Below are 26,762 nucleotides of genomic sequence, written 5' to 3' on the forward strand. Positions count from 1 at the left end.
TTCTAAGATTTTAAGTTTTGTTTTGTTTTCATTGTACCACTGTGGGTCCAATCCAAGGCATTAGACATGCTAGCAACAATTCAGTCACTGGGTTATACTGCCTCTCCAAACTTAGAATAAGATTTTAGATTTTCATATTGACACCTCTCCCCCCCCCAAAAAAAATAACGCTGACATGGAAAAGGGAAAAAAAAGCAATTTTGTTCTTAATAACTTTATAGCACCATTTTAAAATTAATTTTATCCTAGAAATTTTAATGACATTACAAAGTAAATGTATTGGTCAGTTAATCAATTTTTTGTTTGTTTTTTGGTACCAGGGATTGAACCCAGGGGCACTTAAACACTGAGCCACATTCCTCACCTCTTTTTATTTTTTTATTTTGAGCCTCAGTGTCTAGAGCTGCTGGGTTTACAGGCATGGACCACCATGCCTGGCAGTGACCTCATTTTTTTTCAATTTTTTAATTTTTTTCTAATCAGTTACATGTGATAGCAGAATGCTCTTTGATTCATGTACACAAATACAGCAGAAATTTTCACTTCTCTGTTGTACTCAAAGTAGGGTAACACCATTCGTGCAATCATACATGTACCTAGGGTAAAGATGTCCATATCATTCCACTGTCTTTCCTATCCCCATGTCCCCTCCCCGCTTCTCCCTCCCCTTTGCCCAAATCAAAGTTTCTCCACTCATCCCATGCACCCCCTCATTATAGATTCACATCCACTTATCAGAGAAAACATTTGACCTTTTGTTTTTTGGAATTGGTTTACTTCACACAGCGTACTATTGTTTAACTCCATCCATGTACCCACAAATGCCATGGTTTTATTCTCTTTTATTGTTGAGTAACATTTCATTGTGTATATAAATGACAGTTTCTTTACCCATTCATCTATTAACGGGCATCTAAGTTGATTCTACAATTTGGCTATTGTGACTTGTGCTGCTGTAAACATTGATGTGCCTGTCACTGTAGTATGCTGTTTTTAAGTCCTTTTGTCTTTCTATTTATTTATCTATCTATCTATTTATTTCTACAGCATGCATTCCTTTCTCAAAATTTATGATGTACATCATATTTTTTTTGCTGATAACCATACATCTGCTTGTTTTTTGTATTTGATGATTTCTCCAAAGTTATCTCTCATCCTTTCTATGCATATATTGAGTGCCTGCTACAAGTTACACAAGGTGCTGCGTGCTTGGATCATGGCAGTGAACAAGACAGTTCTAATGTGTGGACTGTTGGATCAGATAGTTTATACTGACAATTATTTTTGTCTGTTTGGTTTTGCCATTACTATTTTCATATTTTATTTTTATTAATCTACTGTCTAGTTTTTACAACAGTTTCCTCACACATATTTCACCTAATCTATTTCAAATATTATAAATAATTTAGTCAAGTCCTTTTTTCTGTCTAATAACTGTTTACAGATCTAGCCCAACAGCTCTGAACATGATATTCTACTCCTTGTTATTATTAGCAAATGTTTTGTTTTCCATCTTCCTGTTTTTTCTTACATTGTTTATGGAATATTCAATAATTGAATCATAAGAATAAAACAAATTTGTAATAGCAATTTTTAAAATATTCATTACAAAAATTGTAAATCTTTGAGTGTTTTCCACTTTCTTTTTATTTTACTCTTCTTAAAATGTTCTCAAGTATTATTTTTTACTGCAAATTTATTAAAATGACCTTTTAAAATGGCATATTCCACTAAATGATGGTGAACTCCAGAATTAAACCATTGTTATCATGTACATGCATTAAATTTTGGTTGCTTAATTAGGTGATTGATTAAAATTTTATGAAGTACAATTTACTAGTTATTTGTGAATTATAGTGCAATTAAAGGTATCTTTTAATAAAAAAATACATTTGACAGGTATTTTGATTGTTTTTATAAAATCATCCATAATTATATAACTTAAATCAATATGTACAATGGTTTTTATATATGATGGCCTCTTTTTCTTTATGTGAAGAGCATTAGAACATGACAGAGTGTGGAGGAATGATTTATTTTTACACTTAGTTCTGGGTGTCATTTCTTTGAAGATTACGATTCCTCTTCAAACGTAAGTGACAGCACTAATTATTGCAATCTTTTAACTTTCAGGATCTGAAACATCTGAAGTCATTCACCGATGAGCATTCACTTTCAGCTTCTGAAAGCCATAGCTTTCATAGATCATTTCAGATACATTCTTATTGGCATCATGCATTTTTACACTGGCTTATTCGAATATCATTTCCTTCAAGAAGCCTTTTGCATGTTTAGCTGAGGGCCTACCCTCTCTGATCCTATAGAATGACCATCAAATGCTAGTGAAAAGTGAAGGTCTTATATGGAAAATGCCTGTTAATGCACACCTCTCTCTGACAAATGTAGGTATGTGAAGTTTGCTTTATTCAACAATTTATTCCTCATTTTTACCAAGGAATTTGTCACAGAGTAGGTATGTAGTACTCTCACCTGATGATCACAACATATTTGCCTATGGAAGTAACTCCCGAATTATATTCTATCTAATTTCTGACTCTGAAGACTGAGTTAGCTTAAGAAAACACCCTCCAACATTTTAATTTGATTTGCATTGTTAGCCATAATAGAGATACGTATAATATTAACAGGATTCGTACTTGCTAATTTTTGCACTAGCCTGTGAAATGTGTAGAGACTCAGTCTGTTTACTTTCTATTACAGAAAGAACAGTTCATACAGAATCAGAGTGTTTTGCTGATGATCCTGCAAATGGGGAATTAAAGACCCGGCTCCCTCATCTCCTGAGGTCCCCCCTGATGGTGGAAACTCTATGTCGAGTCCATGTTGGAGCCAGGCTTACACAACCACATGGAAATAGGATGGCTGTTCCCTTGTCCTTCTCATCAGCTCTTTCCTCCTTTTACAAAGCCACAGTGCCATTGTGTTAGGGCTCCATCCTTAGGAACTCTTTTAATCTAAGTTACCTTCCAAATGTCCCTGCTCCATATACCATTGTTAAGTTTCTTCTCTCTAAATATCTCCCAATAGTAATTACGATTCAACACACATTTTGGTGGAGACATTCATACTATAGGAGGGTTTTTAAAGTGCTCTGCTCAGGTTCATATTAGCTAGGAGTTTTTTCTGCAGGCAAGTATGTACTGATGAGGGGATTGAAATGTGCCTCCATGACAGAGTGTGGGAATTTATAGCATAACATTGCATCGTGTTCATGTTCTCCCTTCAAAAGGTAAGAAAAATCAGATGTCAAAACTATGCATTAATTATCGCGATTATCTGTTGCCACAGGTCTGAAGACATATTCACAGTCTGGCATTGGCAGTGGAAGCCAGAAAGCTGAAGTTTAAAAGAGCTCAGTGGGAATGAAGAGTGCTAAAGATTCCTACTTAGAGAGAGAAAATAAAGAGTGAGAGTCCTGACATAAAACAAATCACCAAAAGGAAGGATCCCTCTTTCTGTTAAGAGAATTGATTGTAACACAACCCATAATCTACACTGACCATTGGTTACTCTATTCAGAAAATTCTCTTTGAGTTCCCATCTGTTTCTTGATATTTTTCAGAAAACAAAATTTCAAGTGCATTTATTTCAAAAACAGTTTCCATGAAGTCACTTGAGTCATCTGACAATACTAAGACCACCAAATACAAGGGCCACATGCTTTATTGTGACCAAGTGCATGTGCATGTTGATTGTTGCTTGTCATGAGTGGTGATCACCTCTACTGATGGGGACGTTTTATAAACATTGTTAGATATCAAACACAAATTTGAAAGTGTTCTTCCTTGCTTTATCCACAAAAATCTGATTCTACTCAGGATATATGTTGTGCCTTCTCATCTCTTAAAACACCAACACGAAATAAGACATTGATATCTTTATTGTGAAGGAGGAAGACAATTCAGGATAAATATACTTTAAAAATTTTGGGAATTAGAGCTGTCTTTCTGAAATGGCCCTGTGTTTGACAGCAAATCCATAGAACTGATATTTTGGTGTCAATAATGTGGCTTCTTGACCTTTAAATTCTAACATTAGCACATGTGGGTCAATAAATCCTACTAATGTCCTCAATTAAAGTCACTATGTCCTTATTATGCTTACAAGGGAACTGTCACAAACAGTTTGCTATAAAAGAAGCCTAAGGGAGTGGAGACACTTTGCTTTCTGCTGTGGCCATATGACATTGGGTGTTCTCTGAAGGCAGAGTAAGGACAAACCAAGTCAGAAAACACGTAACTCTGTGCAGAGATACAAATCCAAAGTGTATCGACAAATCCAGAATACAGCCTTTGCCAAGACTTTCACTAGATTGTACGTACTTTTCATAGTTAGCCATGTTTTCATGTACAGTATAAGCATGCATTTATGAAAGAATAAATTCAAATTTATTTTTGACATTCTTATAAAGCAAGACCATTTTTCAACAAGCCTTTGACCAGCAACTTAATGAATTCATGGGGATAGGGCTGGGGTTCTGGTATGTATGACTGCAGGGTTTAATCCTCTGCAACCACCACCCCCACCACCACCACACACACACAAGCACATGCATACACGATCATGTGGACACAATGATAGATAAACCTGACCACTACTTTAAGAAATTCATGAAATTCTAAAGCATTCATTATACAGTGTGGTATGGGCTGCATGAAAATTTTTACGTTATTGTGGTATCACAGAGAAAGAAAGGATTTTAAAAGGTTGCAGTAATCCAAATTTTCACAGAGGAAATTCCTTGTAGAAGATACTTCAAAACAAACATTATTTCAAGGAAATTGGGACACCTGGTGTTTGGAGAGAATACACAAGAAAGAATTTTATTTTGGAAATTCTTATGTTATTTACAAATATGATATATGATAGCAAGTGGTATTGAAAAAAGCGGCAGGATATAAGTCTGGGAAGGATAGACTGGAATGTACATTGTTTTGATGTTGGTCTGCTAGAACCTAGCCTATATTATCCACTGTATAAGAGGTATGGACTTTTAAATCCTGAAATCTGTAAGACAGGATACACTGTCTGCCTCTCATGAATAAGAATCATGACACAGTTGTTAAATTCCAGGTTTCTTGGCCCAAGCTTTCTGGGTTCAATTCTGAGCTCTGCCTTTTTCCAGAAGTGTGACATTGCATACTTTAGAAATGACACATGCCTGCTGGGGGTAAATTACCTCTCCTTCCCACCCATCCAGCAGGCAGGAGGATGGAGGAGACTGACCCACATTCCCCAGGATTCACTGCCTTTCCTGGGAAAGATGAGGACATGTCCCTGCCCATACCCAGGGAACCTTCTGAGTGAGAGAGACGTGAGCACATGTCACATTGATCATCCACAAACTCCAACAGCCACCGCCTGTACTGGCAGCCCTCATTTCCCTCTTCCTGACAGTAGAATTCTTCCTTCCAACATCGGAAAAAAAGCTATATATTTCAAAGGGTGAGATACTGCCATCCCTCAATGGACAAGTAACCTGAGGGGAACATCGACCCTAAAAGTTAAAGAGGACTGAAGACAGTAAGTGCAGAAGGGATTCTTCTACATCTGAGAGTCCATGTTTTACAGATTCTCTCTGATCACAGCTGTTGCCCATAATACATCAACTTCCAGCCTTGAAGATTGTTTGGTTTGCAGTTTGGAGATTCTATTTTTCAGATCTACACAGAATCTTTTTTCAATAGTTCACTTACCCTCTGCCCCCCTTCCCATTAAACCAGCTATTTTGGCTTTAGAAATACTAGAAAGAGTTGTTGTTTTATTCTTATTAGTTTAGCAAGAAAAATGGAGATTTGGGAAAGTATTTGAGGAATATCATGTCTATCAGATAATAAAAGCCAGGCCAAACTAGTGTTGTGCATTGACAGATTCACATTGCAATGGGCAAATGGTAGAGGATTTGGGAATTTATAAATGTTTCTCAGTCATAAAATAAATTAATATATTAATAGGAACTATCTCAGCAAGCCAAGTGTAATCACCTGAAAAAAAGGGCAATATAATTACAGCTATTTTAATCGTGTTGTAATATTGCATATAAGAGTGCATGGTGTATTTAACTTGAAAAATGTACAGAGATAAGATTTGCACATTAAACCATTTGATTTAGCTTATGCAAATCAAATTCCATTTAAAACTTCTTCATTAAAATGAGGAGACATATGCCGGTTTGCTTTTGAAATATAAACTCACATGATAAAATTCACCGAACGTGTTTTGATTTCTCTTCCAATTCTTTGATGTCTAGAATACAGTTCATGTTCTTATGAAAATGGAAAGATTTCATTGCCTGATAGCATCAGCTGAGCTCAGGGGATGCTTACTCATTGAAAAGCAGCTGTGAAAATTCAAACTACATTGATTTGATTCAGGAGAAATGCTGTCCAATGGTCTGTCTATGCACATTGAACCACTTCTTAAAATCAAGCTAGTCATGAATGTCTTCACAATATGAATCTTTGTCATGGAAACTAGTGGTCCACTGCAAGTTCAGTGACCCTTTCGCAAGGATTTCACCTTCTGTGGTGTGAGTGCTTCTTCCACCAGAACACAAGTGGCAACTTAAGTGCCAGTGCCGCAGTATAGGGAGTGAGACTGCTACGGGCATTTTACATCCTCAAAGTTCCTCTCTCATGAACAGGTTAGTGTTGCTTCAAAACGTGCGCTGAGAGTGGGTTTGCTCCTTTTTGCTCTTCTACCATGTGAGGAAGACTTTTTCATACCTCTTCAGAAAGCTGATGATTTAAGATAAAATCCTGGATGTGCAAACAGTCCCTGAATAAAAACAGACCTGTCAGTGCCTGAATCTCAGACTTCCCCACCTCCAGGACTGTGAGAATTAAGTTTCTGTCTATAAATTACCCAGTCTGTGGTACTGTGATATAGGAGCATAAAACTAACCCAGTAGGTTTGTACTAAATATTTGATTGTGAGTTCATTGACTTTCCCAGAATTCTCTGGAATAATGCAAATATTATAAAGCTAGTAGAAGAACACAGAAGAATCCACTTTCTGATTTACAGGAATTTATTCAGGAAAAATCACATAAGCAACATAAATGTATTGAGTATAAGGTAATAGTTCACTCAACTCCATTCCTTTGGGCAATGTTATTATTTAAGGACATCATTATTGAGATGGTATAGTTAGTAAAGAACATATTTTAAAGTTTTCTCTCACATATAAAAACTATGAAAAAAATTAACATTTATTCCTTGATTTAAAAAATGGTGTTAACTCATTACCTACTCTATCTCCCATCCTATTTTAGTTTTTAAGGCATTTTATGATGTCAAGATAAAGTATGCTCTTATACATAATATTGAAAATTGCAAACAACTACATATGTTACTGCATTTATCAATAATACTAAAGGTCTGGAATTCTTTAAAATATTAGTCTCACCCTCATAATTTAATAACTAAAATATAGCGGATGCTATACAGTAGGGAAAGCATTTGAGAACACAGCAAACCTTTGCTTCTACCTTTCCACGATAGACATGCCATGCCAACAACAGTTTTATATGATTACAAGATCCTATTGTTAATAGAAAATAATAAATAACATAAGCACGAATCATAAATGATAATAGTGTCTTTACTTCTCAATAACTACAAGTAAAAATTCTTCATTTTCAGAAATCATTATTCAGGCACCCTGATGGGAAAGATCACCATCTATCAACATCTGTTGGCAGAAGCTCCCCATTGACCTGCCAGCAGTGACCTCCCAAACACGTCTCCTTGAGTTGAAAGAAAGAAGAATTAAAGTGAAGGAAAGAAGAGGTGAACTATCTGTGTTTAATCTCCAGTTTCATCAGAAATCGATTAACTAGCTGACTCTGGGTCCAAAAGAATTAATTATACTCAGTATCCAGTATAATTAACAACACTGTGGCCATCTCCCAAAATATTCATTAAACAGTCAGGAACAATATGAAATTCAAATTAAAATTGGAAAAGAGATTAAATAGAAGTAGTCATCTCTAAAAAGAATCATACTACATCCGAGATGAAATCATTTGAGCAATACAAAATATGGAAATACATTTTGTGTTACATTTAATTATCATTAATTCCAGCTAGCAAGCTGGCAGCTATTTTAGGCTCATTACAGGGACTAAAATGGGCTAGAATGTTAATATGAATCTATCCTCATTGGAATAATGGGAATATGCTTCAAAGTTAACAAAAGTTTAAAAATAAAGTTCAGAGTTTGAGTAATTCTTAAATTTCCAATTAGATAAACAGATGGTACAAATTTGCTGATAATACGATGATCATAGTAGTCAGCAACAATGAAAAAAAGTGTTTTCTTTCTTACACAGAAATTTAAATTATACACACACACACACACACACACACACACACATGCACGTGCGCGTACACACACGAAAAAGAGAGAGAGCTTTGTAAAGAAAATGGGTTTTGGTCAGGCATGGTGGTGCATGCCTGTAATGCCATCGGCTTGGGACGCTGAGGCAGGAGGATCTTGAGTTCAAAGCCAGCCTAAGCAACTTAGAGAGGCCCTACACAAGTCAGTGAGACACTATCTCTAAATAAAATACAGAAAGTTTTGGAGATGTGACTCAGTGGTTGAGTGCCCCTGAGTTTAGTCCCTGGTACAAAAAAAAAAAAAATTAAAAAGGAAAGAAAAAAAAATAGATTTCGTGTTAGTTGGATTTAAATCAAGTCTCATAAATTCATGTCTGTGGTTTAGTGAGTTAAATGTGAAGTAAGCATCCAATTTTGGGGAGAAATATCACCCCTTTATTTTGTCCCTTTATAGACTCTTAAAATACTAGGGCCTCACTGTTTGTTCTTTACCTATCTGGCTGCAGATGTACTATTCTTCAGATAATGTTTTACCAGGAGGTTGTGGTGCCTGCCCATTAATGAAGTCAGATGTGCATTAAGTGAAAATTGCTTCAACCATAGATAGCACTTGTGGGATGGTTCATGACTAAAATGTAAAATCGTATGTGTGAGAAAATATAGTATTTTACATATTTCAGAATTTGAGACAGTATATTAGCTCTGTAACTAAAGAGCTAGTTTTGAATATTTAGTATAGCATTGATCACTCAATTCATTAGAGGAAAGAATATATCTCCTGTATGTGTGTGCATGCATGTGTGTTGTATGATTTTATAATAGATTAAATATTTTTAATTTTTTTCACTTTTACAAAAAAAAAATCATGTTCTCCTTAAAGACGTAACCAAAGTCAGGTTCAGAGTTTTTTTGAAACATAACTTGTTGAGCATACCTTTATAGGAAACATGTAATACTCTTTTTAAGGCATCCGTTATCTTCATTCTTAAATTCAACCTATTTGTGAAAGGCATTCAAAGAAATTAGAGTTTTAAAAGCTGAGAATACAACAATCTTAAAATGAATCATTTAAAAACTGAGACAAAGTGAAATCTGTCTTAAAATAGTCCACGTAATTGGTACTACACACACAGCAAAAAATGTAATTAATTTCTCTAAGTACAAATGTGGAAAGAAGGATATAAATGCAAAACCACTTTGATGGTCCTTAGATGCACACTTCTAAGCATTGCCACTGGATGGTGAAACATATACAGCAAGACTCCAAATTGCATATTCCCTAATCAATATAGGAAAAGTTTAAACAATTCTTCAGAAAGGATCTTATCTCCTAAAATTGTCTTCTTCATAGATTATACTGTATTCTGTTGTTTTTCAGTAATACAAACATTTATTTGTTTTGCTTTTTCAAAGTGAACTCCCCAGAGCAACCGATTTTTAATTTATTGAGAATAAATATAGAAAATATTGCTGTTTTTCTATCCCAATTTTTATACACCCAAGATCCAGCTATCATATGTATACATTACCAAAGGGGCTAACCATGCATAGTTGTATTTTTTAAAAATAAACCATAGGTACAAGAGATTATAATGAAGAATGCAAATTTCCATTTAGTAGTCCTTCCCTAAATGCATCTGTTGGAAACAGCTACTGTTGTCATGGAAATTGTTATAATTTTAATTTAGAAATTGATTTCCACACTAAAGCAAATTTATTATACTGTTGAATTGGCTGAATACTCATTTTCCAAAAAAAATAGCCAGTTATATTAAATACGGAGGTCACATAGTAGCTGAAGTTATAGAATATTAAAAATATGTAAATGAAGCTCCTTTTTATTATAACATGTTAACTTTTTAATCATACACATTTACAAAGGCCTGCTGTGTTATGCCTTGAAAACTGAAGAAACTTTGTAAAAACTTGTTAATATACAATAGGGTTATTTATTTATTTATTTTTTACCATGGTGTTAGTTTTCCTTGGGAATCTGTTTTCAATCAAACCTAGAATTAGAAAGTGATAGCCACAGGAGAGTGAACATAATTTTGATGGCATAAAATGGATGAGCAATAAACTCTGGGAAAGAAAAGCAAATTAACAAGTTCCTACTGTTGTATGCAAAGAATAACAAGATGGATCCAGGTAGGAAAAAATAGCAAACATCTTTGAATTCTACACAGAGAAGTTCACCCAGGAAATCAGATTGCACAATTTAGAAACATCCTCACATCATACTTAGAAGACCAAATTTGACAAAGATCTTTAACAAACTTCTAAATTCTGGTGCCAAGGTAATACTTAATTCCAAAAGTAATTCATGTATGAATTCAATACTTCTATTTAATAATTGGTAAAGAAATTTAAAATTTGTTGTATAAAATACTGGAAAATGAGATGGTAATCAAAATTGCAACACAGATGTAAGAAAAATTAATGTACACCTAATAAGACAAGATTTTTTCCCCTTTTATATTTATTTTTGCACTTTTAAAAACAGAAAGATAGAAAAGGAAAACGTCCTTTTTCTGTTCCATGTGGCATTGTGCTTTCTAAAATTTAGTGAAAATTTCTGTAAATTAGAATCCAGATCCAGAAATCCAAATATTATAAATTTGTTCTGAATTGTGAAAAATGAATGGGCGTTAAATACTGAAATATCAGGCTCTGAGCATCAATTTATTGTGCTGGTAAAGTAGATATTACAAGGTGAATGAAGAGCAAGTGAACTGTATAAAACACTGAGGATCGGGAGACACAGACACAGAGGTCAAAAGAAATATGCAGCTAAATCTGAAGCTGCTGTATCAACTGGATTCTATCTTTTAAAGTCTCCACACATCCTCTCACGGGAGGGGAGAACAGCAGGCAGCCACTTCCCAGTCCCTAAACGAGTGAATCATATTGTCAGCACACCACAAATATCATCAGTTTGCAGTGTCAGCAGCTTTCCTGGATTTCACTCAACATCTCATAAACTCAGCATATACTGAACTGGCTTCAGCAAACTCTGGGGAAATCAGAACACTCACATCTCTCAGAAAGTACAGGGTAGATATTGTGCTACAAAAGTAACAATAACAACAACAAAATAACAACTACAATATCTAATTCAAGAAAAGGTTTTATGAACATTTGATACTCACTGTAACCTCTTGTTTGTGTTGTTCTCCATTGATCTCAATCTCTAAGAGTGTGTTGAGGTTTTCCATCACAAATTATTTCCTCTCCCTTGGAAAAAAAATGTCTGTTCAAGTCCTTTGCCCATTTTTAGTGGGGCTTTGTCATTTTTTGGCCATTCAATTGTATGATTTCCTTTATATATTTGGATTATATGGTTTGAAAACGTTTACACAGGATGCTTTTTTTTTTTCATTTTGTGTGGTTTCTTTCCTTTGTTGTGCAAAACTTTTCATATGGACACAGCTCTACTTGATTATTTCTGTTTTGGTGGCCTGGACGTCTGGTGTCATAGGAAAGCAATGTCAAGACCAATTCATGGGCTTTTATGGTTTCAAGTCTTAAATTTTAATTTTTAATCCATTTTGAGCTGATTTTTGTGAATGATGTAAGAAAAAGCTTCAATAAATGATCAATGGGTATTTATAAAGATGCTCAATATTCCTATCACCAGAAAAAAAAAGCAAATCAAGTTCATGGTGAGATTATCATATCATACCCATTAAAATGGCCAATATAAAAAAAAATCAAAAGATAACAAGTATTGGTGAGAATGTGGAGTAAAGGGAATTCTTATGCATTGTTTTTGGGGATGTGAATCAGTACACTTTTGCACTTTTGAAAACAGAATGAAGCCTCCTTTAAAAATTAAAAAATGGAATTTCTGTATGATTCAACAGTTGCATTCATGGGTCTATTTCCAAAGGAAATAAAATCAGTTTGTCATAGAAATATCTATAAGATACTCTTGTACTGTTCTGGTTTGATTCATTAAATAATCATAGAGTGGATATGGCAAATATTCTATTAGCTACTTAACATAAAATAACAAACACTGTAGGTAGTTTTTCAATCTAAATTATTTAAAATCAGGCATATATTCAGATAATTAAGGAGGGTCTAAATGCAGAAGGAAGAGTGACCTAAACAGAAACTCGGGGATTTGCTCTCTTTTCCCTGAACAATGTCTGATTTTCTCCCCCAAGCAGCCTGACTATAATATGGACAATTTCATTGATCTTCTCTGTGTTACTCTTTTTACTACAATATGGCTGGTTTCCTATAAATTCAATGAAACACTACTGCAGTTATTCCCTCATATACTAAATTAATGTACACGTATTAAGACAAGATTTTTCCCTTTTATATTCATTGTTGCATTTTTGAAAACAGAAAGATACGAAAGGAAAACATCCTTTTTCTGTTCCATGTGGCTTTTAACTGTCTCTGTCAGCTCCCCTTGACAATTGCATTTCTCTGAATTTTCTTGCTCACAGGGACTTTGACAGTATGGGGTAGGGGTCAGTGTTCGCTGCTGTGGTTTGTCTGTTGTTTGCCCCGTTGGACTGGGATCCTGACTGAAGGGAGGAAGACAGAAGGCATCCCGCTGTGCTTCCCTGGCCTGTGGCTGCAGTGCCCCTGGTCAAGTCCCTGACACCTGTTGATGTGGCTTCCTTCCTTGCCTGAGTGATGGCGGAGTCAAGGCTTCGTTTTCTTGGAGGAGGGCACCTTGCTCAGCTCATGGGGACCCATCAGAAGCTGCATACTTGTACTGGAGGCAATTCCTATGTGAACTGTTGGAGTTATGCATAAGGGATGGGTTCATTATCCCTCATTGATTTGTTCAATCATTTATAAGTATGGACTCATGGGTATTAATTTAATATCTTTATTTTGATCCAATAATACTTCACTGTCTGGGGTCAAATCTTCCCACTCCTACCTTTGAGAACACTTTTTTTTTAGCACTTTCTTACTAGAAGATGCTACAGGCTCATCTTGTTTTACATTCTCAGTCTCAGATCAGTTATTTCTGCAAGGGTCCCTGTTTCATTACTCTAGTGATATCTTCATAAAACATTTTTTTTTTATTTTCACAAACCATGTAACAAATATGTATGGAGTCAATAAGTAACCTCCCCTTTAACAAGTGCTTCCTCCTCCTTCTCCTCCTCCTCCTCCTCCTCCTCCTTCTTCTTCCTCTTCTTCCCCTCCTCCTCCTCCCCTCCTCCTCCTTCTCCACCTTTTATAGCAGATTTGTGGACACGTCTCTAATAATAAGCATTGTATTTCCTTTCCTCATGTGACCATGGGGTAAGGGGGTTGGGACCAATTTTATGATCTTCTCACACTACATGCTTTTGTACCAGGTATAGCACAGAACTATGTCCTTGGCTTCTCAGCAAACACCTTTTCTTCTATCGATGCCCCATTTACTTTTCTCAAAAGTGACTTGATCTCATGTATCTCATCAGTGACAATGACACAAATTTTCAGGCTCGATGACTCTTGTATTGTTTTAAATTTTATCTGTTTTTGGAGGGAGCAAGTCAACAGGTGGCTTCATACTGCGAAAAGGAGACCCTTACCGACCCTCTAACACACACTTCTGCATTTTATATCTTGGTGCACCATTCATTCTGTCCTCAAGACAAACCACAGGAGCTAGTTTTCCACCAGCCTGCCTGGGATGCACCTCCTGGGCCCTGCCTCTTCATTTACATGCTTTTCCCTGTTTCTCTGCCATTTATTCTTGGACTTCAAGACACCAATCTCCCAGCACTCTGTGTAATCTTCTTCAAAAATCGATGAGCAGAAACTAGACCATCACAACATACTGTAATCACCAAGTTACCTCTTTGGAAGTGGGAGGGCAGAGCACTGAGTTGGACACATGACAGGTACAGGCACACAGCCTGAGAGAAGGAACAAAATACTAAGAGGAAATTCACTTAGTGAGTTGGCCAATTAGATGTTTATGAAAAAAAAAGTATGCATATTGGTATTATACCAAGTAACAGCTATGCAAATGCTCATTTCTAGATGTTGCAACACCTGATAATTTAGTAATACAAAAGGATATGTCTAAGTGCATCCATGTTGGACAAAACTGCAAAAAAACCCAAAGCTTTGAACTTCCTGATGTATAGAGGCCATGACCTTTTTCGTTTGTGAAGACTAGAGATCTATTTTATTATCAAAGAGATAAATCAATAATAACAATGACAACAATAAAATTTAGATGCAGAAGTTAGACTCTATGGTTTTTAACTTTCAAACTAGAGATTTCCAAATATCATTATAAGCCCTTGGCTAATTTATCATTATCATTATATCATAATTTTAATTAGATAACAATAATTCTTAAATCATTCAAACTTATTTTAAGTAAAATAAAAGACAGACAAAAATAAAACTTCAGAAGTTCACTTTGCCCATGTCATCATATGATATATTAATACTCAGGCTATAAATTTCTTCCTATATTCTTTATTATTTGGTAGGAAGGATTGTTTTCAATCTTTCAGATACACAAATGGATATCTGTATTATGAATAACTGCATTAATAACATTAGATTGCTAGCAAACAGTAGGAGACTTCACCATTCATTGTGTTTTTAAGAATGATTGTTTTGAAGGTCAAAGGGATAATTCCATCAAATTTAGTCAATTTTTATCATTCATTGCATGAATTATATCAATCACTATAGACTGCTCTACAGTAACGTGAAAGTATTGTTGACTAAAATTCAATAATTTTGAGTCTATTTATACAACTTGTCTCAGCCTGAAAAGCAAATAATAAACTCAATGTGTAAAAAAATAAGTAAATAAACTGTTAATCAATTTTATATTGATTATTCACTTATGAAATTTTGTGAACTATCTGAAAATTCTAACTGAAATTTAATATTTTGTCCAGTGTGAAAAATTCTATCTGGTTCATAAATTATGTATTAGCAAACATGTATCTTTAAACAGTCTATGCAAGTGAAAATAAAAAGGAAAACTGAAAATAAAATTTGGGATGCTGCATTTGTTTTTAATCAGCCTAGTAATAGACTATAGTTCCAGGTCATTGATATTATATACTTCACAGAAGATCTCCTTATTGTGTCAATGGCAAGGTCAATATTTTGCAACTTTCTTGTACAGGATATGCTTTATTGTCAAAAACTTTTCAAAGTTACAACTTTATATGATTTCATGAACAATGATGTTAATTGCTTAGAGCTGGTGCTTTTTATTCCTAAATTTGGTCATTATTAATTTGTAGGGCTAAAAGATACTGGAAACTAGGTATGATGTTCAGTCAAACCAAAGACGACATACAGAGAAATTAGCTGTGATTTAATCACCAGGAAAAAGGTCTGGTCAAATATCTGGTTGTTTTGCACATAGAAAACTACACTGTGGTGGAAATTGAATTGAGTGTTGTTTTTCTGAGTGTCAACTACGCACCTGCATCCCTGGTCTGATTCAAAGCTCTGTCTTTCTTATGTCTAGTAATATGGCAAGTCTTCCTCATTTGCTCCTGAGTTCAATACCTGGTAACTCCCCACCCTACCACCGAGAAAAAAACCTCAGCATTTTTGGAAGCAAAACACAGGTATAATATATCTCTGTTTCCCTATATACATAGAAAGACATATAGATATGCCTTATCAACTTTATAGTAAATGGCATAGTGAATATAAAATATTTGGCATAGCACCTGAAGACTATGAGACTAAATAAATATTAAAAACATTTTTGTAATTAATATTCTATTCATTAACTCCATTTTATACAGATGCAGCAAATAAAAAATGATGGATTATTTGATTGCTCATCACATGTAAGTTGAGAGGTATATTTTTCTGATAAATTGATGAAACATATAGAGTTGTGAGTGGTTACTTAGAAGGCAAAGAGCGTCTTTGATTTGTGGAAGGTACTTTATCATTTTTAAAGAAGATAAATTAAACTTTGGGTCTCTCTCACAGGGGTTGCCCTTGAAAAACTCACTAAATGTAGGAAGATCTATAAGGAATTAAAGTTAGAGCCTGAATTGTAGAGACTTTACAAACAAAGTATTTTCTGAAGGTTCACCTTATTTTTCAATTTTATATCTTATAATAAAAGGGTTATGAGAGCCTACTGAGGAAGAGGCTTGAGATCTACAAGCAGTATATACTTCCCAAATTAGAAACCGTTTGAAATGCACATGGTGTTAGGCAAATTAAAACTAAATAAATTGTACATATTCATATTACCTGTTGAATTGATTTTATTATATTTATCAGTCTATAAAATAATCATGTTTAAATGCTATTAAAATAATGACTTTTTAGGCTGGGGTTGTGGCTCAGTGGTAGAGCACTTGCCTAGCACATGCGACGCCCGGGGTTCGATCCTTAGCACCACATACAAATAAACAAAAATAAAAGTACTGTGACCATCTAAAAAGAAAAAAAAATAAAAATTATGACTATTTAAAAATTTAATAGACCTGTTTTCATTAAAGAAAAAAATTAATAGCTTTAATCTCTTCAAAGAGTCATTTTACTATTTTTTTTAAACTTTTGACTTCAACAAAATCTGTCTTGTAGACCACAACATTTGTAAATTAAAAAAAAAAAAAAACTCGGACCAAATGGAATCCTCTATATTTTCACCTTGCAGTCCAAATAGAAAATGAAATGTAGTATAACTACCAAGAAAGAATGGCAGAAATCAATACCCTTCTTAAAAACCTAAGGGAGGCAGAGGTAGAATCTATTGCACAGGCTTTTTAGTAAATGGTATAATATACAGAAAATATTTGGCACTGGGCTTGAGTCATAATATAACCAAATAAATATTAAGTATGTTGATTTTTTTCTATATAATGTCCTTAACTTAAAAATTGTACTGGATGCTTGAATTCATATTTCCAATCTCAGCAATAAATTTCTAAAAACCAAACATAGTCTCAAAGCTGACAGTTGGGTGTAGCACTGCAAAAATAACAAAAATTCTGTTTCAATTGCAGAATATGTCTATCGGCCTCCAAGAGTTCTGCCTTTCCCCAGTAATCATTAGCAGTCTTTCCTTCCACCATAATAAATTATAGTCCTCCCTTCCCCCCATGTCTACTTCCAAATAGTGAGTAATAGTTTACCCTACCCTAGTGAGGTTTCAGCTTCTTAAATGTGGATCACTTGGCAAAAGTCGTCCAAACTTTCCAGTGCTAACCTGTAGTTTACCATGAAGATAAGAATATGTGTCTAATTCCTCTTGCCTTTGAATAGTTCTGTCTTTTCCATAAGATCCTATTGACCAGTGTGAGGTCCCGATTTAACAAACTTGGAATGGGTCTGAGCTCAGACTAAAAGAAGAGCCACTCCTGAGTATATCTATAACTTGTCTCAGAGACTCCAAATTGAACTCATCTTAGACCATCTGACCTAAGTCAACCCAAACTTGCATGAGAGATAAATGATTCTGAGAGACACAGAATTTTTGAGATGGTATGTTACATAGAGAAATCTACCACAGAAACCAGTAGTTGGAAGTACATTGTTGCTGCTATAACAACTTTTGGAATTGCATAAAAAGAGGTTAGTAGACAAATAGAAGGCTGGAAAATAACCATGAAATTGTTATAACTATTTGGGAGAATAACTCTTCCAAATATTTGGAAAAACTGTCCTATGTAGATTTGTTTGGAAGAAAGAAAAATAGTTTAGCTTAGTTTTTAGAATGAATAATGGTGCTTTACAGGTAGAATTTGAAAGAATAAGCACCTGTGATTCATTTCTCAACGCAAACCTGGCAAGGGGCAAAACCCAGCTGGACTTAGGGCTCTGGAAAAGTTGTGCAGCTACACCAAAGCAAGTGAGCCCTTGATTAATTAAGAGGCTCATTCTCAACTGCAGAGAATGTGCTCATAGACATTCAAACCGAAGTTACAGATGGTGTGCAACTCAGCAAGAGCTAAACCCTACACAGGAAAATATAAAAACAGTTGAGCTTCTTATAAATTTGTTCTTCCACTGATGTTTCACTTTTAACACCACTGTAGTATAAAGGTAAGACAAAGTTTGGAAATCCATGGGGAAAATATATTTTTTTTAATAAAGAGAGAATATGTAAATTTAGGAAAGGATGGGTAGAATCTAAGGTGAAGACAGAGAAGGTAAAGGGTATCAAGGAATGCAAAGATCATTTTATGAGAAAAAAGTCTTATGGACTGTGAACATAGGGAAATTGTAAAATAAATATGTCACTTTCTGGAGAATGTGGCCACAAAGGTGGAGGAAAGCAATGATTAATGTTGGTGAATGTGGGGCCAAACAGACTCACTGATCTTATTCTATATCATCACATATCAATTATTTTATTTATTCTTTAGAGAGAGAGAGAGAGAGAGAGAGAGAGAGAGAGAGGGAGAAAGAGAGAGAGAATTTCAATATTTATTTTTCAGTTTTCGGCAGACACAACATCTTTGTTTGTATGTGGTGCTGAGAATTGAACCCGGGCCGCACACATGCCAGGTGAGCGCGTTAGCACTTGACCACATCCCCAGCCCATATAAATTATTTTAAAATAAACATTTGTGTACTTAGACTTTTGTAAAACTGTTCACTTTTAAGCCTAAACTCTTAAGTTCACAAGGTACAAAAATATTAAATCAATGCAAATAACAGAATGATCAGTTGCATGTGAAATAATAGGTGCTTTTTCCAATTTTTTTTCCTAAATATTTTATTGTATTCAAATAATTGCTTCTATGCTAGAAAAAAATATATCAGGAAATTTTCTCTCTCCCTAGCATACTTCTCCCTGTTTTATTTTCCTTCCCTCCTATCTTCCCTATAAAGGGAAGGTGTGTTTTAAAAGTATTTAAACACTGGCATGTAGCCTTGATTTTTTTTAAAGCTGTTTAGATGATTCATTAGAATGTGTTACAAGTATCTTGCTTTCCATGGACTCTGACGCTTTCCAAAGAAGTTTAAAAATAAATAAATAACAAGGAAACTTTTTAAAAATGCATTGGCCTATAGCTTTGGGGTTTGGAATAATCATAGCGAAAATGCTTTGTTGGCTGATTTTATATTATGGACTGGGCGCTTTTCTCCAAGTACAGTCATAAAATTGCTTTGCCATTTTTTTCAATTACCAATAAAACTTGTCAAGGAGCCATGCTCAAAAGTGAGTCGTTAGCTGAAGTCAGCTCTTTTATTTATATTTAGTAGACCCACAGTACCTCTAACATTTAATATTCCGACCAAGGTGTTAGCATCCAATTATCAATTACCCCAATGTCACATAATGCTTTAAATATTTTTATTCAGATCCTGCATATTTAGATAATTCTACAAAGAAAAAAACTAATCATTTTAAATCACAGATGCTATGTGAGGGAAGATATCTGTGATGCAATAAATCACCACAATATAGGAATCCTGGTTTACAGTATAAACATGTGTCAGTTCAACAAAACCGTTAAGTTACTTACAAGATTTTTTTTGTTTATTTCAGAAGAGTAAATTAGGGTTTGTTAGATTAAATATATAAGGTGTTCTACTGACAGATGCAAGCGCATGTAGGCCATATTCTTAATCATTAGTGCTGATGGCAGAAATGTGGGCATCCTCAACTGCAGTACGTTCAGCATCAAATAATAATGGAACAACATGGAAGATCAGTGCCAGATGAAAGGAGGACCACACAGTGGAAGACAGACATGATGATATGGCATTTATACAATGAAAGGGTATAGTTGATGGTGGCCCACAGCCTTGAGGATTCCTGCACTGAATGAATATCTGTACCATATAGGTGGCCATGGGCCCAGAGCAAATAAGCAGCATCCTTAGAGTTTATCTGGAAAGTTAGGCACAAACATAGTTTGATTTTAAATCTGAAATCATATTGATATCTTTTCTGATAAAAATATAATAAAAATTGAAATCAATAACGAGAAAAACTATGGAAAATATACAATGCATGAAATTAAACAACTTACTCTTGAATAACCAATGAATCAAGGAAGAAATTGAGAAGAAAAATTTTAAAAATCAATGGAGAACGCACATACCTATAGGATGCAACAAAACCTGTACCAAGGAGGAAGTTCATAGCAACCAACACCTAAATCAAGAAAAAAGAAAGATTCCAAGTGTATAGTATATCACTACATTTCAAGATAGAAAAACAGAAAGACCAAAGCCAAAATTAGTAGAATCTAAGAAATAATAAAGGTTTACACACAGGGCTGGGGATGCAGCTCAGTAGCAGAACACTTTTTCTAGTGTATTTGAAGCCATGGGTTTGATCCTCAACACACACACACACACACACACACACACAGAGAACAACAACATGAACATAAATGACACCATCAATCAATCAATAAATAAATAACTTAAAAATATTAAAAAATATAAAAGATCAATGAAATGAATCTGTGAATCTGGTTCTTCAATAAGATAGTGAAAATTGACAAATTTATCCAGATTAACTGAGAAAAAGAGATGATACCAACAAATAAAAAGAGATGAAAAGAAATGGATTAGACCCTAAAAAACAAAAAATACAAAAGACCATTAGAGATTATTGTTAACAAATTTAATAACCTAAGATAAGTTCCTGGACTTAAATTGTTACTATAATATAATCATGAAGAAATATAAACTTGAGGAGAACAATAATACTAAATCAGTAATAAAAGTAGCTCATATTTGAAAAGCCCAGGATAGGATGACTTTACTGCTGATTCTACCAAACATTTAAGAAGAATAAATACAAATAATTCTTGAATTATTCTGGAAAATGAAGAGGTGAGAACACTTCCAAAAACATTCTGAGACAAGCATACTCTGATACCAAAATTAAACAAGGGCACAACACACACACACACACACACACACACACACACACACACACACACAAACCATGGACAATATTCTGGATGAGCATAGGTGCAATGATTCTCAACCAAACACAAACAAATGAACCCATCAGCATACTCCAACCAAGTGGGATCTATCTCAGCGATGCAAGGATGGTTAAAGATTTGGAAATATGTAATTATTGTATACTATATCAACAGAATGAAGGACAAAACCCATTAGGTAATCTCAACAGAAGAATAAAAGGCCTTTGATAAAATTTAACATTCCTTCCTGGTAAAAGTTCCACCATATTACATATAGGAAGAACATAGCTCTCATAACCTACTTGAATCCAATGTATGAAATATGATATGTCAAGAGCTTTGTAATGTTTTGAACAACTAATAATAATAATAAAAGAATTGTAATGTAAATAAATAAATAAATAAATATTTTAAAAGAACATAGCTCAACATGATAAAAGCAATTTATAATAAGACAATATATAACATACCGACTGGGGACAACTGAAAACTTTCTCACTAAGTTGGGGAACAAGAGGAGTATGCCTGAGTTCACTGTTTTTATCCATCAGAGTATTGGAAGTTCTACCCATGGCAATGAGACAAGAGAAAGAAAGAAAGGACCTCAAAATTGGAAAAATGGAAGTCAAATTGTCATATAACATAATATTGTAAAAATATTCTGTGTTTATAGAGTAGAAGCATCAATATTTTAAAAATGCTAATGCTTCTCCGAATGATCTACAAATTTAATTAAATTCCTATCAAAATATCAATGATGCTTTTCACAAAACTAGAGAAAAAAATCCTAATATTTGCATGAAACCACAAAATTTTGAATAGCTAAAGCCATCTTGAGCAAAAAGAACAAAGCAGGAGGCCTTGCACTACCTGACTTGAAAACATACCACAGAACTGTAGTCATCAGAAGCACAATGTACTTGCATATAAACACAGATACATAGGACAATGAAACTAAACAGAGAGTCCAAATGTAAAGCCACACATTTACAATCAACTGAAGTTTAGCAAAAGTGCAAGGGACACACCTTGGTGAGAGTATGATGTTTTCCAAAAATGGGTCTGAGAATGTTGGCTATCCACATGCAGATGAATGAAACTAAAACCCTATAACTCATCACTTACAAAAATCACCTAAAAGCATATTAAAAATTTAAATATAAGCCTTACACAATGAAACTATTCAGAGCAATAATAGAGAGCAAGAGTTTTTGAACAAGAAAAAAAAAAGTACAGGAAACAAACAAATAAAATTACATCAAACTACAAAACTTCTGCAAACAAATAAGATTACATCAAGCTAAAACTCTTCTGCTCAGCACAGGGAACACTCACCAGAATGAAGAGACAACAATCAGAATGGGATAAACAGTTTTAACTCTTCTTCTAGTAAGGGGTTAAAACAAACAAATAAACAAAAAACAACCCAAAAAAACTCAGCATCACTAAAAAACTGGGAAATGCAGATCAAAACCATAATGGATTATCAACCTCAACTCATTAAAAAAAGGCTCTTATCAAAAGGAGAAAATATAATGTGTTCTGGAGAGGATTTGGAGAAAAAGAAATCCTTGCATACTATTGCTAGGAATGTCAGTAAGTATAGGCATTATATAAAACAACATGAAGGGTCCTTAGAATATAATCATAGATATACTATGTGATCCCACTACCCCACTACTGGGTATAAAACCAAAGGAAATAAAATCAGTTTGTCAAAGCTACATCTTCAGTCTCATGTTCATAGGAGCACTATCCACAATTCTAATTGCAAGAAATGCAAACAAGTTAAGTGTCCATCAACTGATTGAGGCATAAAGAAAATGTGGTACATATACCTCATGTAATATTATTCAGCCATAAAAAATAATAAAATCCTGTTATTTGCAGCAACATGGATGAAACTGGAGATCATTATATTAAGTGGAATAAGTCATGCATAGATAGTTGCTGCCCATTCTCAGTCACAAGTGGAATCTGAAACAATAGCTCTCATGGAAGTCGAAGAGAATTATGGTTACTTGAAACCAGAGAGAATAAGGTCTGCAGAGGGATGGGGTTTATCAATGAGGCCAGTCAAGAGGAACTTGACTATGTGCTGAAGTTTCACACGCCTGTCTCCTTCCTGTTGAAACCTCTTGAGGTGTAATGATGAGCACAACAGGCAGAGTCCACAGGCTCAGTGTGATGCTCCCCTGCTGCAGCTGCTTGCAATGTGGGCAATGCCAGGCATCATCTGGGGCCAGTCGTTCCTCTCGACCTGGCCCCTTTGCGCTGCATCCCGAGGGCTGCTGGGGTCAGGCGAGGGCTCCAGCCGCCCTGCCAGGTACTGGCCCTGCGCCAGGTACTGGGCGAAGAGCTCGGTGTTGCTGAGATACTGCATCATGGCATTCATGAAGCACGTGTTGCCGTGGTGGTTTGGGAGCCCTGCCACTCAGGCACCAGCTTGGCGGCTCAGGTGGGCGGTGCGGGCGAGGCAGGAGGAGCCGTCGGGAAGCAGCTGCAGAGACCGCCACGGTTTGGGCCGCTCCCTCAGAGCTAAGGTGCAAGAGCCTGGACAGCTTCTTGGGGATGCGGCTCAAGAAGGTGCCCATGGAAGGCGCTGAAGAAGGCGACCGGCCCGGACCTCCGTGCCCCCGCGGCCTGCGTGGCGGCTCTGGAACAGCCACTTGCTGAAAGAGCACTTCTCCTTCCAGCCCGCCGCCTCTATCTTGGATTGGCCGCGGCTACCCATGCTCATCACCACGCCTGCCCGCCCAGCCTGGGACCTCGCCATTGCCACAGCGCATCCCGCCGCTCTGCGCCTTACCGGCCAGAGGGCTCCATGCCCCACACACGTCAGAGCGCCTCCGAGCCAGCAAGCGAACCTATTTCAGGATTTTTTCACAGTTATGAAAATCTGACTAAACACCAGTATCATAGGACTTCCATTATGGAAAAATGTTATTTGTGCCACACACTGTACTCATTATGGAGATAGCAAGAATGAATGGATAATCTTCATTGTAGGATGTGAAGCTAATGGCAAAGTTATGCATAGGGAGACAGAATTCAAGAACAAATAATGGACTCAGCCTGGAGGAGAAAACTTGCTGGAGTGACAGAGGAATCAAATGAAAAAATGTGGATGAGATGTGGCATAGTGGGATGTTTGAGATGAACTCCAGGCAGTAGGGAACAACATCATGGCAAGACGTACAAGGAAAATATAGGTACAATGCCATTTCATTCTATATAAATCCAGATATGTAAATTTAAAATAACAAAGTTTAAGAGGTATTAATAAATTATTACTTTATGTACAAAATTTGAAAAGTAAAATATTTCCTAAATGTAAAAGATTATTAACTTTAACCTGTTGAGTTAACAGTTTCTACGATTTCATGTGACCACTTTAGCTACTTCAGACAAATTTCTCCCTTCCTTTGTCAAAATTTACCTTCAAACTTCTGTGAATGCATTTGGTGACTTCCATTCTATAATTTTAGTGTGCATAATTGTCTTACTCCATTTTCTGTTGCTATTACTGAATACCATAGAAAATGTAATTTATAAAGAATAAAGTTTTTTTTTCAGCTCATGTTTCTGGGAATCCAAGGATGAAGTGCTGCAAGTGAAAAAGTTCTACTTTTTTTGGAGCCTGTTTGTAGATTCTCAAAGTGGTGTAGGGCATCACAGGGTGAGGCAGAATGTACCGGTTAAAGTTTCTCTGCCTCTTTTTTGTTAAAAGCAGAGTCCCATTTGTTAAGTTCTACTCCTATTACCTCATTTAACCTTAATTACCTCCCAAATCCCATACCAGGATTAAATTTCTAGCCTTTTAATAACTCACAATGGGGATTAAATTTCAATATGAATTTTAATAGGGCATATGAACCATAACCACAACTCTACAAATCATTTCCCTGTATACTATAAAAACATAACTTAAATCCACATTAAATATTGCTACTGGGACTCAGGCTAATGCCCAGGGTAATGTTTCCAAATCTGAAACTTTGAAACAGGATATGAATGCAATAAAATAACAAGAAGAAGTTCACCAATCCACTATCACATGTTCTGTAGATTTAAGAAAATGTCTGGTATGATCTAATAACAAAGCTTCTGGGCAGAGGCATGTAGAGTGAAATGTGTTCCTCCAAGGGGAATCCACTGTTCCAGAATGCCATGACATCTATACAGTTTAGATTTATTCACATGGAAGAAATTTTATTAAATAATGAACCTTTTGAATGATGTAGGCCTTTGGAGCACTTGTGTAAGAGGCAACTCCCTGATGTTGATGAGAAGTTCATAATTGTAAGCTGCAGATAATTGGCTGGAGAAGAAAGAGAAAATCATGGGATCTTAGAAGTCACATGAAGCCTATGGAATTCAGCCTTTGAGTAAGGGAAGGATGATAGTAATTTTTAAAATAAGCATGGCATGTCCAGATTTCTGTTTCAGAGAGAATATTATGACAACAGTGTAGGGGAGGAAAGACTTCAGGATTTATGTCCTGTTAGGGTTCTGATTTGTGTTTAGGTCAGGAGATGGGACCTGTTAGCAGTGTCAGTTTGGTGGAAGAGAAAACAATTTCAAAAATATAAAACCAGTCATTCAACAAATAGTTTGTGGACATTTACTAGGAGCCAACAACGATCCTGTGCCTTAAGAGGTAAAATCCAAAGCACTTGGGGTTTGACTAGATATATTTGTTGAACAGTTAATAGCAATCTTCTCTGGGGAGAGAAGAAAGGGGAAAGCTCTTTTTGCCTCTGCAGTTTTGCAAAGCCAATTCAAGAAGATAGATTTTTAATTTGGTCACAAATGAAGAGTCAATTTTGAGAGGCAGACATAGAAGAAAAAGGATGAAACTGGCCCAGCAAACAAAATTATCCAAGGCCTGGGTGCTCCAGGTCAGAGCCTGTGATGCCAGATTATCTAATTCAGCACTGGTGTCCCCTGGTGATAATGGAAGATTCAGTTCATGTCAAGGAATATACTGGGAAAACCTTTGAAGGACAAGATAAATCTTTTGAGTTTTATCCTGAATGCAATGAATTGTCACTGGAACATTTCACAGGAAAATTTAAAAATGAGATGAAGAATATGTACTATGGGGGAATCTAGTCTAGGTATATAGTTGGGTGCTTCATTTAAATATACATTTCATCCTGTATCAGTTATCCATTGATGCCTCTCCATATTTAAGCTATGTCTGGTAGACTGCATCAATATTTTTATGATTTATACAGGGTATTATTATCTGGAATAGTGATTTTACATAATTCTAAAATGCCTATTTTTCTCCTATGTTAAGGATTTTGAATGGATTTGTTAGTTCAAATGACAAGATAGTTTGATGGAATTATACTTTTACTTGTTCTGAATTATCACATTATATTATTTTGTCTCTCTTTGCAAAAGTGTATCCCACATCCAATGCTGGTTACATCCCAAATAAATCAATATTTCATTATTCTTCCTCTTTTAAAAAACATCAAGCAGGTTTTTAATCAAAAAAGAGACATTGTCAATATCAGATATT

Source organism: Ictidomys tridecemlineatus, unplaced genomic scaffold (genome assembly GCF_052094955.1).
Source record: "Ictidomys tridecemlineatus isolate mIctTri1 unplaced genomic scaffold, mIctTri1.hap1 Scaffold_93, whole genome shotgun sequence".
Taxonomy (NCBI): Eukaryota; Metazoa; Chordata; class Mammalia; order Rodentia; family Sciuridae; genus Ictidomys; species Ictidomys tridecemlineatus.